The 18224-nt window shown below is 44.1% G+C and overlaps 1 protein-coding gene across 1 annotated transcript in view; it reads right to left on the bottom strand.

Moving 5' to 3' along the window:
- LOC144761977 (cysteine-rich venom protein-like) overlaps positions 1–8656 on the bottom strand; it is a 128662-nt gene extending 120006 nt beyond the window's left edge. Inside the window, exon 1 of the mRNA XM_078647146.1 lies at positions 8587–8656. The gene's annotated coding sequence lies outside the window, so the exon portion shown is untranslated. The remainder of the gene's footprint in view (positions 1–8586) is intronic.
- Positions 8657–18224: the final 9568 nt, after the last annotated feature.

Genomic DNA, 18224 nt, shown 5'->3' on the forward strand with positions numbered 1-18224 from the left:
GCTGTGGTTATACATCATTCGGCTGGAGAGTTTGGATAGGGTTGTCCACTCTGTTTTTGCTAGTAGAATAGCATGATCACTACCATGAACAAAGTTTATATTAAGATGTAAGACTGAGCCGTATAGATCGTAGCTACAGATCATGTAGTCCAGTAGAAATGGGCTACTATTACCCTGCCTGGTATTTGAGGCGGGAATGTCGCCTTCTACATTGCCATTCAATATTACTCCATGAAGTATAGGGAGTGATGCAACTAGAATTTTTCCTCTTTTATCCGCCTTGTTTTCTTTCAGAAAAAGTGGTGGGGAGATTCCCAAGGCCTCCTCTTTGTGCCAGTCTGCCCATTTTTGTAATAACTCATTGGAGATTTTCCCGTTTAGGTCACCCAATATTAAAAACGATGGATACCCTTGACTTTCTATTGTTTGTTCAATATCTTTTAGGGTTTCAATAGCGAGTGTGTCCATTTTTGCTCGAGGGGGAATATAGATATTATAAATTAGAAGATCTTTTAAAGTTTCTAGAGGATTTGTCCTGAATTTTACCTTAATGCATTGATGGTTATTTGAATTAGTTGGTATTATTTCTTGGGCCCATTTGAAATCTTCATTTAGTAAAATCGCTATCCCTCCTTTCGCATGTCCCTGTTGAACCTTCTCTGCAGTGGTATCATATACAAAGTATTTCTCTTGATTAAAGTTTTGTGTGGACCATGTTTCTTGGAGGGCCACTACGGTTGGGCAATCTTTTACTATTTCATCCATTTTTTGTTTAGTTTTACCCGCTATGTTCCAGGAGGCGATCGACAAGCCTGTGCTAAACAGGGGACTTTTTGTCTTTGTTTAGATTATTGCAGTTCAGGGTCTCCGAGAACCAGTTCCATGAATATTCCTCCTTTGTTGTTTCCTCGCCTAGGGTATTTTTCCTCCAGACTTTTCTTTCCCCGTTCTTTATGGAGACGAGTATATTTTTTGAAGTTAGATCTGGAGGATTGGTCCTGACGTTGGAGATTTGCTTCGACCACTGTGTTTTAAGAGATTCTTCTATTTTGGGTTTTTTGTGATCGTCGTGCTGTACTACGGGGGTCAGATCATATCCATATTTATGGAGTGTTTCGCTCTCCTTCAATATAATTCCTGGTATTACTGGAGACCAAAATTCTACAATTGCTGTCGTTGTTTTGGATTTCTCCGGGAACGTAACTAATTTTATTTCGTTTCGTGCTAGCGATTGTAGAGGTTGAATCTTTTGTAACAGGCTAATAATTCGGCCGCGGTTGAGTGGTGCGTCGTCTACCGGAAATAATTCCGTAATTTCCAGAGAATTAGACCTGGTTATCTCTGCCTCTAGATGCTTTTCCTGAATAGAGACCGATCGTATTGGGCTTTCTTTTAGAGCCAGACTTGAAGATCCTTGACCTCCTACAGAAAAAATGTTTGCCTTTGGGTTTAGTTTACTCCGATGGTTAACATTATCAGTTTGCGTTAATACCGATGTGTTCTGCCCCTTTATTTTCATGGTCTGGAGGAGATCTGCTCTTTCCTCATTATCCGAAGATCCAGTTGGTAACAAGGGATCATTCTGGATTATTATTTTACGTGCTTTCTTTTTCTCTATTCTTCTTAACGCCTTTCTCCTTTTCAGCTTGGTCCTCTTTTGTTTTCTTTTGCCTTTGTTGCTATCTTGGCCCTGTGTGTCATTGCTTAGTAGCTCGATCTCAGTAGTGAGTTTGCATTGAGATGTGTCAGGGCTATTCACCGTAGATTTTGTTTTGCTTATTGTAAAAATTGGGTAGTACGCTTTGGGCTGATGATATAACGTAGATGTGGTTTTTTCCTTAAAGACGCTTCCAAGGGAATAAATCTGTTTGTTTTCCTGAGATTTCAAGAGAGGTTTTCTTCCGGTTTGAGTTGCGATTTCTTTTTTTATAGGGTGAGGCGTTTCTGCTGAATCAGCTTTTGAAGTATCAGAGTTTTGCACTTTACATTTTTCGCAGACTCCTACTATTTTTGTTGAATTCATTTGCTCTTTCTTCTTTTTTTCCTCTACTAGAAATTTTAATATTCCTAGTTGAGTATCAAGGGTTTGATCGGAATTTTCCAATATATTCCCTAGGTGAATGAGGACCGACTCCAGTATCTTTGGCAGAGTAAACATAGATTTAGAGACTGGGGTATAATTATTAGAGAAGCCTGTATTTTTGAAGAGACAGATCTGGGGATTTCTCCAGGTATCCCTCTATGTCAGAAGGTTTTTGCGGAGTGCTATTCTGTATTTTCTCAGTCTCCTTTTGGGATCTCTTATGAAATATTAGGTCTTTGATAATGATATCAGGGCAAGTGATATTGTACTCTTGAGATCGTTGCGTTTTGAGTGATTCTAATGTTAAACCTGGGGCATCGTGGTTAGTGATAGAATCCTCCAAGGCAAGTGGAATACTTTTTTGAGGAGCCTCAGGTGTTCTTTGTATTTGAGTGTTGGTTAGATGTAGACCTTCCTCTTCTTCCTCTTTACATCCTTTCTTTTCCTTGATTGTCTGGTCTTTTGTTAATTGCCCCTGTTCGTCTGACTTTAGGTTTTCAAAGTACTTTTTGATCTCTGGAGTTACTATAAGCTTTCCTGCTCTTGTTGTCTTGTTAGTGCTCCTCCGAGTTGCCTCTTCCGTTCCCATCCTTTTCATAAAGATGGTTCTTGACCTTAGTTTTTTATATGCCATAACAGTTTAAGAGGTCACTCGGAATTATTTTGGTTGTAATTTTTAATTGTCCTGTTTATAATGAAGGGACTTTCTCTAGGGGTATTAACCCACGGTGTAGTCGGAGTGCTATTACTTACTGTCCCCTTATGTTGGTCCTATATTGAGAAAGGGGTTATTGCCCGGTTCCAGGCTACCCTACCGGAGGGGTAAAGCTCCCAAGTGCCAGGTGACCGGTGCGCCGCTCATGCAACACCAAAACTGGCGCTCAGTTCGCGTCCCCTATCCCTGTTTTTCCCGTGGCTGTAATTTTTAAGCAGGTTTGAGGTTAGTTTGTAGTCGTAGTTCACTTGATCACCACTGCGTGTAAATCCAAAATAGATTATGGTCTATTTCCCAGTGAAAGTTTATTTAGTAGGTGGTTGATAATAGCTGTGGTCCACTTAAAATAGTTATATCATTAAAAATGAAATGGTCAGTTGGATGGTTATATGCTCCGTGCAGTTAATTAGCAGTGTTCTTTATCAACTTCATAGAGAGCAGAAATTGCTATCCTACTGGAACAGCTTTGACGAATAGCCACGTACCTGGGTCAGTTAGTATGTTCTGCACGTCCCAGGTACCCTTTCAGGCAACAGTCCCAGCTGGCCAATCCCAGGCCAAACCTCTGCCTCCCGTGGGTCCCACTGTGTCCGGGGGGGGGAGCCCCAGGGCACCTCTCGCGTCAACCTCTGCCCTCAGCTCGCAGAGGACTCGCGCTGGTCCAACCAGTCCCAAGTCACCGCTCACTTTTCTTGCGAGCGTTTGTAGAGATACCAGGCACAATTGCAGCCGAGTCCTGGGGTTTTCGCGGTTGCTGCGGCTACTGCCAAATCCGGGAAGTTCACTCGGCTCCAGCTGCTCCCAGGACCGGCCGCTCCCAATACTCCACTCGTGGCACCTTCCGCTAGCGGCCGAGATGCTTTTAGCGTCCTGGGAAAAACCTCGAGGCGGGGTGGGCTCTAAGTTCAGCCCTTCTTGTTCTGCTTGCCTTTCAGTTCAGGTGCAGACTTCTTCCCGCTTTTCGGCGCCGCTTTTCCGTGCCGGGAGCCAGGGGCTGCAGCCGGCGTCTTCCTCCTCGTTTTCGGCGTCTCGTTCCTCTCCGCTGTCAGACTCGAACAGAGTTTGCACAACAGCGACATCAAGTTACATTTGTTTATGTTTCTTCTGTTGGGCCATTAATGTGCATGGTTTCACCATTCTTAGAACTGGAATAACTAGCAATCCCATAGACCTCCCCAAGGTGCCTCCTCCTAACTGCGCACCTTAAGACATAAAACACATCCTAGTTGTGGCCGTATAAGCACACTACTTAAGTGAGCATGTGGGCTCCTGAGAATGCCCATTGGAAATTGTGGTGCCAATGCCACACCCTGACAGTGTGATGGAGCTCTTCCATGAATTCCGGCTGTGTATTGTGTCTGGAGAATCAAGCAAGAGTCGGTGTATTCCTTGATTGCATTCAAACTGGTGAGGTCCTTCTTGCCCCTTGAGTAACTGGTATATTGCCGGGCAGATCAAGATGGAACACCTATGGGTATTACAATCTAAATCTGTGCTGGAGGCTCTAAGCCTGCTTATTCAAGGGCCAGTGTTTGCAACTGATAAAACGAATTGTGCAACTCTTTCTGAATTGCAAATATTGTCAAGGAGGCATCTCCTTCCTCTTTGAGGGCCACATAGGCCCCAGATGCCTTTCCTGTCTGAAGTAATTGTTTTGTTGAAAGCAGCTCCTGTTCCTTGAAGGAGCAAAGGCAAATTTTCAAACAAAAAAATGTGTTTCCAGACAGAGAATGTGAAGGTAGGGACATAGGTATGCTGCCCCTCGTAAGACAACAGTTTTGCATCTGCAGCCATTCACAGAGGACACAAAATTCCTCTTGCCCATTTAGTTTCCACAAAGCTTAAGGTTTTGCAAACTTCTACCCATATACACTTTAGTGCTCCTGATTACCATATCAGCAGCATTGCAAAACACAGCCCTGCTTGCAATTTGAACCTTCTGGTTTGTGAACAGAGCTTCAAAAATCAGAGCAACAGTATCCTTAGGGCACAGTGGCAGGAGGTGAAATCCTAAATGTCACCTCACAGCCCCATTCTAAAGCCACTGGTACGGAGACACATTATGCCCAACCCAAAGTCATTTTCTCTTTTCTGGATACATGTCACATGGTGAGGTTTGGGCCTGAGAAAATGCATGTTTTGCATGAAGCTTGCCATCATGTAAAACAGGAAACTCCATTCAGTGAGTGAATCCCCACAGTATCCCCAGCAGCAATCAGTGTTACAGCAGCTGCAAAGATGCTTTTTTAACACCAAAGTGCAAAGTTCATGTGACAGTCCTGCAATACTTCTGTTTTGATGCCACGTTCTAGGCATAGGCCATTATGTATTAGGGACCACAATGTCGTTTGTTGTAAGAGGCTTTCAGGAACTTTTACAACTTATTTCTGGCTTGCATTTCTTTTACTGCATGAGCAAAGTATTTATAGAACTGTTTGCTGTCACCCACCAATGCAATATTAGGTCAAGAATTATGGACACTTTAAAAAGGACACATTTTCCACTAAGCTGCACATTTTACCTCCATTTCATCTGTGAGAATTCAGTTTACCTCGAAAGTGTGAGATGCACATAAATATTTATATTAGTGCTAATTCTCAAACTCCAATCGAACTCCTTTCAAACTTGGAAATACTCAAAGATTTACTCCAGCATAAGGCTGACACGATTCCCCTTCCAGGAAGGTGAGGAGCAGAAATTACCCGGGCATTTAGTGGAAGTGAAAGTGAAAGGGAAAAGCATTCTCCATGGGGGAGCGTTTACCCTGTAGATGACAAAAAGTGTGAGTTTGCCCACAGGGCTGCATTCCCTCTTTGCATACTTCACTTCAATGGAGAATTCTACATGGGGGTAGCATTGAATTGACCTTCCCGGTATACACCTAGAAACATGCACATAGCTCAACTTTCAAGTACTACTTCTGTGAATATTTATAAATAGATAAAGCTCTGAAAAATACACTCAAGCAGACACCTGACTCTCTGTCCCTACTTTTCTGTCTTTGCATGTGAATAGGGCCCTATGTGTGCTCTTGGACTAACTATGCACGTGTCTGAAATGAAATGTATCTATACTAATTCAAAGAAAGATACCTCTCAAATCCCTCTAGAGTATAAATCATAATATTTCATAAACAAGTTAACACCCTCTTAAAATATTTCCCAATAGTTATTTTCTTTCCTTGCTGCATAATTCACAATCCTTTTTAGTATCACTGAAGCATCTATAAAAGGTCAGGGACTTTAGTACCCGTCATGGATTACCTTGAGTTCTACTCCTATTATAACATGTAGTTTTTCAAAGTTCTCATTATTGTTGTTACTATTGTTAGTAGTAGAATTATAATTAGTAGTAGTATTAGGATTACTAGTATTAGAACGATAGGAATTGGTATTACTATCACTAGTATTGTTATTATTTATATATAATATATGACTTGGTTCTATGTGGTCTGTAACCACTTTAGAGATCTCAACAATATGCAACACTTCCAGCCACAAGTAGGACATTTCTTAAAGTTCCAGTGATAATCAACCATTTTCCACCGTCTGAGCTGCTAAAATAGCACTGTATCAGGTCTCCAGCTATTAAAGATACCAGTCTTCCCAAAACTGTGGCAGAAACATTTCTTAAATATTACTTTTGTGCCTGTGTTGCAAAAAAAGGCTTCACTTCCACAATTTGACTTTCTTTGTGGTAAGGAAAGGCACTTCTTGGTGTAAGCACCTTTTACCACTGTATTATGAAAGCAGGATTCTAGAAGTGGTCGTGTGTGATTAGAATGTATGTGCATATTTGTTTTAACGTATTTGCTGTAGTGGCTATGTAAATGTAAATGTAAATGTAGTTGAGCTTATATAGCGCACAGCTACCCGCAGTGGGTTTCCCGGCGCTTGCTTAGGGAACCCTTCCTGGTATTCCCCTATGAGATAGCAGGGTATCCACAAGGTGAAAGTCAGGCATCCCGCCGCGAGGGGCCGTTGTGGAGATTAAGCAAGCTATTGCCCAGAGTCGCAGAGTGTGAACCCGTGAGTCGGGTAGGCACCGGGGCGAGAATTATCGAGTCCGTGGAATTTTTAGCCCAAGACCATTGAACCCTGGTCCAGGACCGATCTCAGCTTCCGGGTCTGCTGCCTCTAACCCCTGAGCCACACTTCTCCACATGTGTAATGTAGGTTTTTGTAAACTTACCACTGTCCAAATTGGTAAAATAGCTCTGTTACAGCTCTTCAGCTAGTTAAGACATCAGACAACCTCAAACTGTTGGGGAGACTGTGTCGTACATTAGCACTTCAAGTGCTCACTTTGTAGCATACTGTCCTTCTTTATAAATTAATGCTTGGCGATGCCCATCTTATGCCATACAGTCCTATGGTAGTTAAAATGTATTCCTTTATGGAGAAAAGGACTTTCTGAAGCATGCAACTACATTTGTAAATAGATGAGTCTTTTAACAAATGCTCCTGCATTTGTCTCCTGCATTTGGATAACGTGGAACGTTGAACCTAAATTTGTGGGAATCACAAAAATAAGATACTTCACAAGTTTAACGGGAAATTTCTAGCTTCTCCAAGTGACAGTTAGTGAAGGGTTACATAAGTTAAGCATTGTGTATTTGTATCCCTGGAAACATAATAACTATAGGTTCTTACAGTCATATTTAAGGGATTTTTTGAGTCAGACACAGTGCAACCATCTAGAACACGTCTATGGGCCTGATTTAGATCCCGGGGGATAGGTTACTCCATCACAACAGTGACGGATATCCCATCAGCCAAAATATAAATTCTATAGGATACAATGGGATTTATATTTTGGCAGATGGGATATCCGTCACCTTTGTGGCGGCGTAAACCGCCCGCCAAGATCTAAATCAGGCCCTAAGTTCTTTGGACTGATGCATTTAATCATGAGAGTGTTAATAAAAGCGTACACTGAATAATAATTACATGTACTGTATGCCCATGGGAGCAAACATGGGAAATAGAGCAAAAAAGTGTGTGCACCCAATGGTGTGTTAGTTAAAGGCAATTGTATTTAAAAAAATAAAGAGAAATTAAACTGCCTCATTTTAAATGATGGATGAAATGCTTGAATTCATTTGTCGGTAATTACGTTGGGCAACATGCCAATCTATCATTATTCTGCACACCATGCTACCTCAGTTTGGACTTGGTAATATGCAAATCAGTATTGACCCTGCTCCAGTGGAACAGTCAAGCCTGAACTGCCAGGGCGGTCCTTCCCGAAATGGAACAGAAGCAGCCCAGGACCGGTTTTGTCCTGATTAGAGATCATCATCCATGTATAGCTTGGTTCCAGTGACACAGTGTGCACAGGACCCACGTCTGAGTATACCCGTCCCACTTAGATTGACAAACTAAAGAACACAAATAAGTGATTAAATGCTTGAATTAACCTCAGCGACTATTGATTACTGGTACTAACTAGGTTGCTTGTGTTGCATTTCAGGGAGGACCTGGCAAAGGGTGGGCAAAATAACTATGGACTAGGATAGGGCTGAGTAATTACCAGGGGCTGAGATTTATTCAAGCATTATCCATCACTTTTTGTATACTTCATTTTAAATCTGAGTATTGTTAAAAGTGTTAACAAAACCTGAGACATTTTCTATTTGGGTTATACTTCTTGTATTTAAAAAATGTCTTAAATGTGCTGAGAACTGAGCAGCATTGAACACATTCTGCCAAAAAGCCAATAAATATATAATCCTCCAAAATCCACATAGTAGTATTTCACAAATAACTTTTTACACATTACTACTCACCGTTTGATGGCAGGGTTAGTGGTGGGATGTCTAGATCCTTCAGAAAAATTCTATTCTGATGGCTTGGTGCTGTTGGGGTACTGAAGGTTATATAATTACCATAGATCCTGTTTGGTAATTTGCAGATTGTTCAAAGCAACCTTTAAAACTCACCCCAGGGATAGATCACAGGATGCCATGGAACAATATCATCAAATCCAGTTCTCAGAAGGCGTGCTATCTTTGCATGAATTATGTTAACAGACAGGGGGGCTCTCAAAACAATATGTTGGCACTGTTCTGAGAGCACCTGTTCATTCCTTCAGGTATTTCCATCTCAGTGATTCTAAAAGAACACGTAGGAACAGAGTTTCTAGATTTTCAATCAAAATAGAAGTTTCCTGTTGGAGCATTCATTCTGCATGCACTTAACATAATATTTTTCAGTTAATTAGGAGTAACTTCTCATTGCCACCAGGTGGTGTCTTAAATTTGCTTGATGTCTTATCTGTAAAATGAATGAGTGCCATCCAATCCAGTGGTTCTTAACCTTTTGACTTCTGAGGACCGCCGCTTAATCATTACTGATACTCTGGCACCCACACTGTATCATTATAGGAATCTGGGACCCCTCCCTAAATTATCACTGGCAGCCATGGACTCCAGTCAAAGCAGTTTTGATTATTTGAACTGCAAAACAACACACAAAAAATACAAAAATAATCATTTGTCACACAACATTTTAATTATAATGCAATGGTTGGAGTGTTTCTAAATACAACTAAAGCCACTGATTGTCCCTACTATATTCTGTTTGATTTACTTGCACTGCTCCCACAAATTAATCTGAAGATACAAAAATATTTTTTAGCCTTCAATTTAAAATTCCTTCACCTTTACAGAACGTTTAAATATGTATTGTGTACATTTTGCTTCTTTATCTGCACTTTAATAATCTCTTAATATTATTAAATTTTCTAGTCAGCTGCATGTAGAGTCTTGTGAATTAGTGGAACTGTGACATAAATGTTTGGGTTTGGTGAATAGAGTTAATGTTTAGAATGCTGGGTTCACAGTTAAACAGAAGGCAATAAAGAGGTGCACAACTAAGCTCCATTTGTGTCATATTCATTATGAGTACCCAGGCTGGGGAGGATACTACAAACTGGCGACTGTAACCTGAAGATCAACAGTGCTCTTCCAGAGAGTTTGAGAGTTTGCCAGGCCACACATGTCTCAGTCTTGGTGAAGATTGCTGTTTGCCGAATGTGGAGTCAAAATGTCACTCCATTCAGTGTGAAACTTTGGAAGATTATGAAAGCCTCACTGACGCTAACTCATGGCTAGCCAGAAACCTGCTAGTAAGGCCATGAAGAAAGTACTGTGCCACAATGCAACACTGAGCTATAAGTCATACTAAACAATAACACTAAAGGTGAACAGAACCAGGTACAGGGAAACACTAAAGGCAGCGACAACCAAGTGCTGACGTGCAACGAGTGGCAACAGTCAGGCACAAGAGAACGCTGTGGTTAGAAGCAGAAAAACACACAAAAAAGTACAGTGCTAAGAGGTGGGTGTGGTGAAGACCCCGTGCAAGAAAAAAAGCTGCTACTCACTGTCAAAGAGAAAGATAGAGCCACACAAACAGAGAGCAGGTGAAATGACCCAAATGTTAGCACACAGTTAGTGCTCAACGAAGGTGCAGATCCAAGTGGGCAGCTGACAATGCTGGAGTGGGCTCCACTCTTGTCAATAAGTAACACAGCTGGTTATAACACTGCTGCCGTCATGAAACCACCACTTCCATTCCATACAGCCAAGATTGGTGACAGATGGACTGCCTGGATGGAATCATTCAATGATTTAATCGATGCACTGAAGGAAACAAATAACGAAAAAATATATACCTCAAAAATCTTGCCAGTGAAGGAGTAAAAAAAGTAATGAAGAAACTGCTGCAAACTGATGAAGTCACATACTGTCAAATCAAAGAAGCATTAAATCTCAAATTCAATCCAATAGTGAATGTCGATCATCAAAGATATATTTTCAGTCAGGAATGACAGAAAGCTGGTGAAACAATTTGTTGAGAGACTTGATACGCTCATCAAACACTGTAAGTTCAATTAATTCAATGATAAAGAAGCTATACATCTCCAAGTTATCAACATATCAACAGATGTCTGCCAAGTTAATTGAGATGACAAATTCTGAGAGAAACCCTCAGTCTGGAGTGAGTTCTCATGGCTGCTGATTGACAAGCCGCTGACCTGGAGGCCGGAGGTGCCCAGAGTGAGTAGAAATACAAATCTGAAGGATGCAAAGTGATGTCTCTGAGGAAAAAGAAGCTGCGCTTTAGATGTAGGATCTTGGACAAGTATGCAAAGGCTGCGGGAAAGAGAACCATTTTAGTTTGCAAGGTGAAGGGAAATCTAAGTGCGTCACACCGAGAATGTAAAATGCATGCCCAAACGTTCCAGAAGCGATGTTCTACGCATGTCCACAAGAACACGTGGCAACATCAGATGAAGCAAATCGACACTAAAAGAAGTCGATCATCATCCAATTCTTTGTCCAAGAGTTCTTCAGTTTCTTGTGCGATGTCTACCTCAGAAAAATGTATGCATGCTAGACTGGCTGCATGCAAAGAAAAATATGAGTCAAAAGAAAAGTCGGCAAGTAAAATCGCAAACAAATTTCAAACAACTATGCTCAAAGTAAATGGTTGCTCAATACCTTTCATTATTGACATTGACATTATGCCTGAGGATGCCTGAGGATAAATGCAATGAATTTGTCTCCATTGCCTCATCTCACTCCACTAAAGTACATGCATGGGCTGCATCAACACCATTAAAGATTCAAGTTTCATTTGTAGCAATCATGAGACACAAAAAGACAAAAGTACAAGCACCCATTCACTTACTTCAAGGTACTGCGTCAAGTGCCTTTTTACTCTTTTTCAGTAGTGCTGCGGATATGGGAGTGAAATCTGTGAACTACAATATGAAGGCTCATCATGAAATAGTGATTCAGTTCCCGTCATTTCATAGATTAGTAAAACTCAAGACCATGAAAGTGCAATGGCATATCAATGAGAAGGCTCATCATGTTGCTCAAAGACAAAGAGGAATTGTATTTCATCTATAAGAAGCTGTTGAGAAAGAGCTTGAGACATTACTGAAGCATGATATAATTGAGCAACCTACTTATCCAACTCCATGGGTTTCATCAATAGTGGTAGTGCACAAAAAGGACAGTGAGTGTCAAGTTAACAAGTGGGTGTGGCTAACCACCAAACATGGTGGACGTGTTGTAGCTGAGATCCGGGCCGGTCCGGGCCCTGAATCCTGGAAATAACTGCCCCATTGCTTGGCCATCCGACCCCCTACTCTGCCTGCCGAGCTACAGGTACCCCGTGTGACACTGTGAAGGCAAAAGAAGTGCATGTGCGTTGCTGGCACAGAGCTCAAGATTTGCTAGGGCAATGCTGACACTGTGGCCTAAACCACGAGGGTGGTCGAGGCCACACTACGCAGTGCCCGGAAACGAGCAAACCAAGAGGAGGCTGGTGTGCGGAGGGACAGCGAAAGACCGAAGCATGCATAGCACCCCCACTGGAGGCGCCCGGGCTGCCGGTCCGGGTGTCACACACAGCGAGAAGGAATCGATGCCGGCTGGGGGTCCTGGGCGGGACGGAGCAGTGGAGTCTGCAGGACCAGACCGCCCTGCTCGGGAGAAGGTGAAGTACCAGCAGCTGCCACTGCCCGGTCTGGCATGTGCAGACAACCCAGGGGGGTTGGTAACTGTGACTACTCAGCAATACCTCCCCCGGCCTCGGAAACGTACACCACTGAGAATGGTCTACACAGAGTAGCTCCTGAGGCACAGAGCTGCCCCGATCGAATCGAGAGGACACGCTGTGAAGCTGATGCTGTGGACACAGCGAGAGCGGGTACTGCTCTGCCACATTTGCAGTGGGGCAAAGGACAATGCCCTGGGGCCCGCGCTGATGCCCCGGAATGGGAACTGCTGACTCTCTGCCTTTTACACTTGGGATTCAAGGAATCGTGAGTATGGTTCCCTGTGAGGCCCAGCGGAGAGTGCAATGCCCCAGCACTGAACTGAACGAGCTGAGCATACGCAAGCTGCCGCCTGGCTCCCTTTCCTACAGCCTACTGGGACACAGCAGTGCTAGTATCCCTGTCAGAGCGCGGGAGATTGTGATTGTGGACGGGAGACCACCCTACGTGCGCAAGGCCCACTGAGGGGTATTTGATTGGGCTCTGATCTGGCGCAGAGGGACTGGGTGGAATACACACAATGAGTAACCACAATCTGCAATCGGCCCGCGAGTGCGCGAACTGCTATCCTAACGTTACGTGGGTGCATCCACTGCGCGGAATGGGGCTCACCAGGGGGGAGCAACTAGAGCCCCTTGCTTCAGGAGGGCCTGACCACACTGAGCAGGACGACGCAACTAATGCCCCATACCCAGACTGTGTTCCACAGCTCTGGGTGGCCGCGCAGGAGGTACGCGCCTCCAGAAAGGCAATTGAGCAGCAAGTGAGCGGCCTCACCATGGGCTTAATGATTTTTAAAGCCGCCCTAGTAAAGTGGCGGAAACTGTTAAAACTAACAAAATGCACATTTTGGAGATATTGCCACAGCAAAAAGCTTATTCAGCGCAAATTGAACAATTACGGCAACAGGGAGAGCACGGTGCAACAACGTGCGGAGAGTGGGCATACCGGAACGCAACGAGAGATTGAATCTCACCCAATATATAGAGCAATCGTTGCCGTACACGATTGCGCCAGAGGGACTCACCGAATTCTTTAGTGTGGAAAGAGCGCACAGGATACCGTCGCAACCTCCACCCACTGGTGCACCGTCTAGGCCGATAATAGTGCACATCCTAAACTTCAAGGAGGGACACTTTACGACTCGCCACCAGAGAAAAAGCCCCGATTCAAAGGGAGAATAAGCTAATCTCACTGTACCCGGATTTTACACAAAGCAGTTTAGAGGCCACAATTTGAAATATGCTCTTCTATTCCCAGCCAGATTAAAGGTGATTCATGAGCAGAAATCCTACTTCTTCGACAATCATCAATAGGCTGTGGAATAGATGGAGGTCATGTTGTCACAGTGCCCGTCACAGAGTTAATTTCGAGCCACAAGCAGAAACCATGCACATCTCAGAAGGCTGGGTGTGAGAAGTCCAGCCTTAGAATGTCGCCCCACCGAACGCTAAGGCAAGCCCATCCCCAGAGCAAATATGTGAAGGTCAGAAGTCGGCAAAACTAGCGGCTGTGGCGTTGAATGAACAGGATGTATTATCAATGGCTGGGTTACTTGATTCTTTAGAGGACACTACTTTACATTCAGATTCTGAAAACAGTCTGGCCCTCTTTCACTCTGTCACCCCACAGACAGTAAATTACTATTTAGGTTGATGTGCTTGGTTTGTATACACGAGGGCTTGGGCGGCCAGCTGAAGGTAGACACTAAGATTCATATTACACATATTGTCCTAGCAATGCTTGTTTATGTGTTGTGTTAGTGCCTGAGCTCGGCCGGCTGTGGTACTAGTTCGGGGTATTGCACCCCTATACTTACTAGAGATTATGGTTTCCACCTCCCCCATTGCAACTGCACTTCTGTATCAGTTGTTTGGATTTTCAATTGTTCTTACTGTTATGGTTTGGTCCTCTGTGGTTTTGTGGGGGAACCTTGTATTGGTGATTGTTGTGGGGAACATTCAGATAGACTCACTAACTGAAGATTCTGTAATAGTTACTCAGGGCCTTACGGGGATAAGTTTGACACAACATCACTCACTGCTACATGGATACGACGGGATAATACATGGTCACGACCTGGAATGTTAGGGGATGGAGTCTGTTCATAAAAGGCATAGGATTTATGCCCTTCTAAATAGGAGGAAGGCTCACATTGTGCTAATGCAGGAAACGCACCTCACCCACTCTGAAGCCACTAAGTTAAGGAAAAAATGGAGAGGACAGCTGTCCTGTACACCTTATTCTGCATTTGCGAGGTGGGCAGCCATATGGGTTAGGAGCGGCACCCCTATTGTGGTCCTGGAACAGAGTATAGATATTAATGGCAGGAATGCGCTGCTCCATGACATACTGGATGGGGAACACCTAGTGCCTGGTAGTATATACGCCCCCAATGCAGAACAGGCTACGTTTTTGGGGTCACTCACCATGGTAGTAGCGGACTGAAAGGGATATTCCTGGATCAAGGGAGGGGACTGTAACGCAGTCTGGAACATAGACTCAGATCACTCACATTCACCACTATTAGGTACCAGCAGTGAGAAGGCACGCTGAGGCATTGAAAGGATGGGTGGGGGGACAAGCCAGGAATACTCATTGTATTCCCTACTGCACATGTTACACTCACAAATTGACAAGGTGCTCTGTTCTATGCCTTTAATTGCTCACATTACGCACACTACTTATTTTGGGAAAACACTGTCGATCATAATCTTCTGGAGGTGGTGCTTACATGGGGAAGAATCCCCACACCAGTACCAACATGGAGAATGCAGCCCCTAACCTGTATCCCGCACCACCCTCTCCACCGCCATATCTAATTACTTTACAGAAAATATAGACACTGCAAACTCGATACAGGTGGAATGAGAGGCCTTCAAGACGGTCATCCATGGGGTGGCCATTAGTACTAAAGTGGGAGCCCGCATTACATTAGATAGAGAACTGGAAGAGCTAGAAGATTGATTGGGTAGGCACGTACAGGCAGCAGTATCGGGCGATACGAACAAGGCTGCCCTCCAAGGAGCTCATATAAGACATGCAGAACTGTTAGAACAGTTGCGAACCATTGACTACAGCACTTACACTAAAAAACAACAGGCAGAAGCGGATAAGGGCTGGTGACCTACTAGCGAGGATTATAAGGTATACACCGGCCACTGCCCCCATACATGAGGTCAAAACATTAGAGGGAACCATAGTTAATACGCAATAAGACATTAATACGGCCTTTAGGAAATATTATGAAGCACTGTATGAGGCTCTAACACAGCTCCAGGAGGAGGAGTTTGTAAACTTCCTCGATGGCCTAGAGTTCCCCCAGCTTCCGGACGCACAGAAAAAAGACCTGGCAGCACCCATAACAAAAACCGAAGTTCAATCGGCAATCAAAGTCCTCCCACGTAACAAAACCCTAGGGCTTGATGGCCTACCTGTAGAGTTTAATGAAGCATTTTCGATACAATTGATCCCCCATCTAGAAAAACTATAGCATGCAGCACTAGAGACAGGTTTCCTACCCCCACTCCACGGCAGGCATTGATTGCATCCCTCTCGAAGCCACCAACATGTTGGGATATCGTCCCCTTTCATTATTAAATACAGACTATGAGATCCGAAGCAAAACTTTGGCTCGTAAACTACTTCACTACTTACCACAGTTGATACATATAGATCAGTGTGGCTTTGTCCCAGGCAGGAGTACCTCTTTTAATACCAGGCACTTACACCAGGTACTAACCTGTGTACTGGCAGACAGTGCTGCAGTGGGCTGTATCTCACTAGACCCGAGACAGGCGTTTGCTACTCTGCAATGGAGCTACATGCTGCGAGCTCTTCCGCAGTTCGGGATACCAGACAAGTATGTGAATTGGGTTAGATTGCTGTACACAGATCCCACGGCATGGGCCCGTACCAGGGCCCACATCTCGCAGCCCCATCCAGTAGCTAGAGGAAAGAGGCAGAATTGCCCTCTATAGCCCCTGGTGTTTGTGTTGGGGCTTGAACCAATGGCCATTAATATACGTGCTGTTGAGGTAGACAGAGGTATTAAAAAGGGGGTCATCACTCATATTCTCTCCGCTTACGCGGATGACATAATACTCTACCTTAACAATCTTCAGGGTGCCAATGAGCCCCTACCCACGGTGTTTTAACAATTTGAAGCACTCTCAGGCCTACCCATAAATGAGTCAAAATCGTATGCTTATTATTTTAACCCCTTGGCCGCGGCGGTAATTCCGCCGCTGCGCTGGAGGGGGAGGGGGTTCCGCGCGGCGCCGCCATGTTCATGACGGAAACACTCCGTCACGAGCCACGGGCATGCTGTGCTTGTGACGGAGTGGTTCCGTCACAGCCCCGCCCGCTCAATAGAATTCCTGCAGCGTGGGAGGGGCGGCCATGCCGTGACGGAACCACTCCGTCACCAGCACAGCGCGTCCGTGGCTCGTGACGGAGTGGTTCCGTCACCAGCACGCAAGGGGTTAAGGACACACACGTTTGGAACCTATTCACTTTGGCCGCTGAACATTTCCCATTGCACCTGTCACATTTAAGTATCTTGGCATACAAATATACAGGGAGCCATTGGACCTGTTGGACGACAACTTGGGCCATGCTATCAAGGCACTTACAGCTAGATTCATCAAAGACTCGTTTTGCGAGTCTTTAATAGCGATTCACAAGGAATCGCTATTAAGGACTTGCAAAACAGGATTCATGTAGGAATCGCAAAATAAATTGCGATTCCTACAGCTTCCTTATTTGCGATTAGCAAATTGCTAATCGCAAATAAGGAATAACTCCCCATTCATTCCTATGGGCCAAAGGCCCATAGAATGAATGGGGAGTTATTCCTTATTTGCGATTAGCAATTTGCTAATCGCAAATAAGGATGTGATTTCAAGGGTGCAGGGGTGTCCAAAGGACACCCTGTAGCACCCCTGAAATGTGAATTTACACTGATGTTGTGCACACACATGTCCAAAGGACATGTGTGTGTGTAACATGCAACTTAGAAAAATGCATTAAAATGCTTTTTTCTAAGTTTTCGCTATTTACCACGAGGTTTGACTTTGTGGTAAATAGCGGTCCTAAATTGCAAATTCGCGATTTTTAAATGTTTCATGAATGGCATTTAAGGAATCTCTAATAGAGATTCCTTAAACGCTGATCCCCGCAAATTTGCGAATTCTTTATTAGCGATTTTTGCATTTGGGATGATGAATCCCAAATGCAAAAATTGCACTCGCAAAGGGCCAGATTCTCAGAATCTGGCCCTTTGCGAGCGCAATTTCCTTTCAGGAATCTAGCTGATAAAACCCAACTAGCTTTCTGGACCTCACTGACGCTTTTGGTGGCGGGGAGAGTGGCTATTTCTAAAATGGTTATGCTCCCTAGACTGCTTTTCTTCTTTGCTAATTTACTGATACTAATCCTGGCGCACATCTTTACACCACTAAACACGCTCCTATTAATAGTTAATATGGGATAAGTGGCGTAGGAGGGTGGAACTTTCAAAACTTCAGCTGGGCACAGACCGGTGGGGGCTGGGTGTTCCAGAATTGAAGGCATACTGCTATGCGAGCCACCTCATGTGGCTCTCATACTGGATAGCAGGATGCCACTTGCAGTAAATAGGGATGTCACAGAGAGCATGGGAGAGAGGCACACCTTGCTTTTGCCAAGAGGAAGTCCCCTGTTGACAGCACCACCACTGTTAAAGGTGGCTATCCCCTACTGGAAGAAAGCTGTCAATTATACTAATGGTCTGCCTCCCTATACTCCTAACATCCCAATGCTAGGGATCCCTAACCATCCAGAATAGTCACCACAATATGTCTGACCAAATGG

The sequence above is a fragment of the Lissotriton helveticus genome, chromosome 6 (assembly GCF_964261635.1).
Source record: "Lissotriton helveticus chromosome 6, aLisHel1.1, whole genome shotgun sequence".
Lineage (NCBI taxonomy): Eukaryota > Metazoa > Chordata > Amphibia > Caudata > Salamandridae > Lissotriton > Lissotriton helveticus.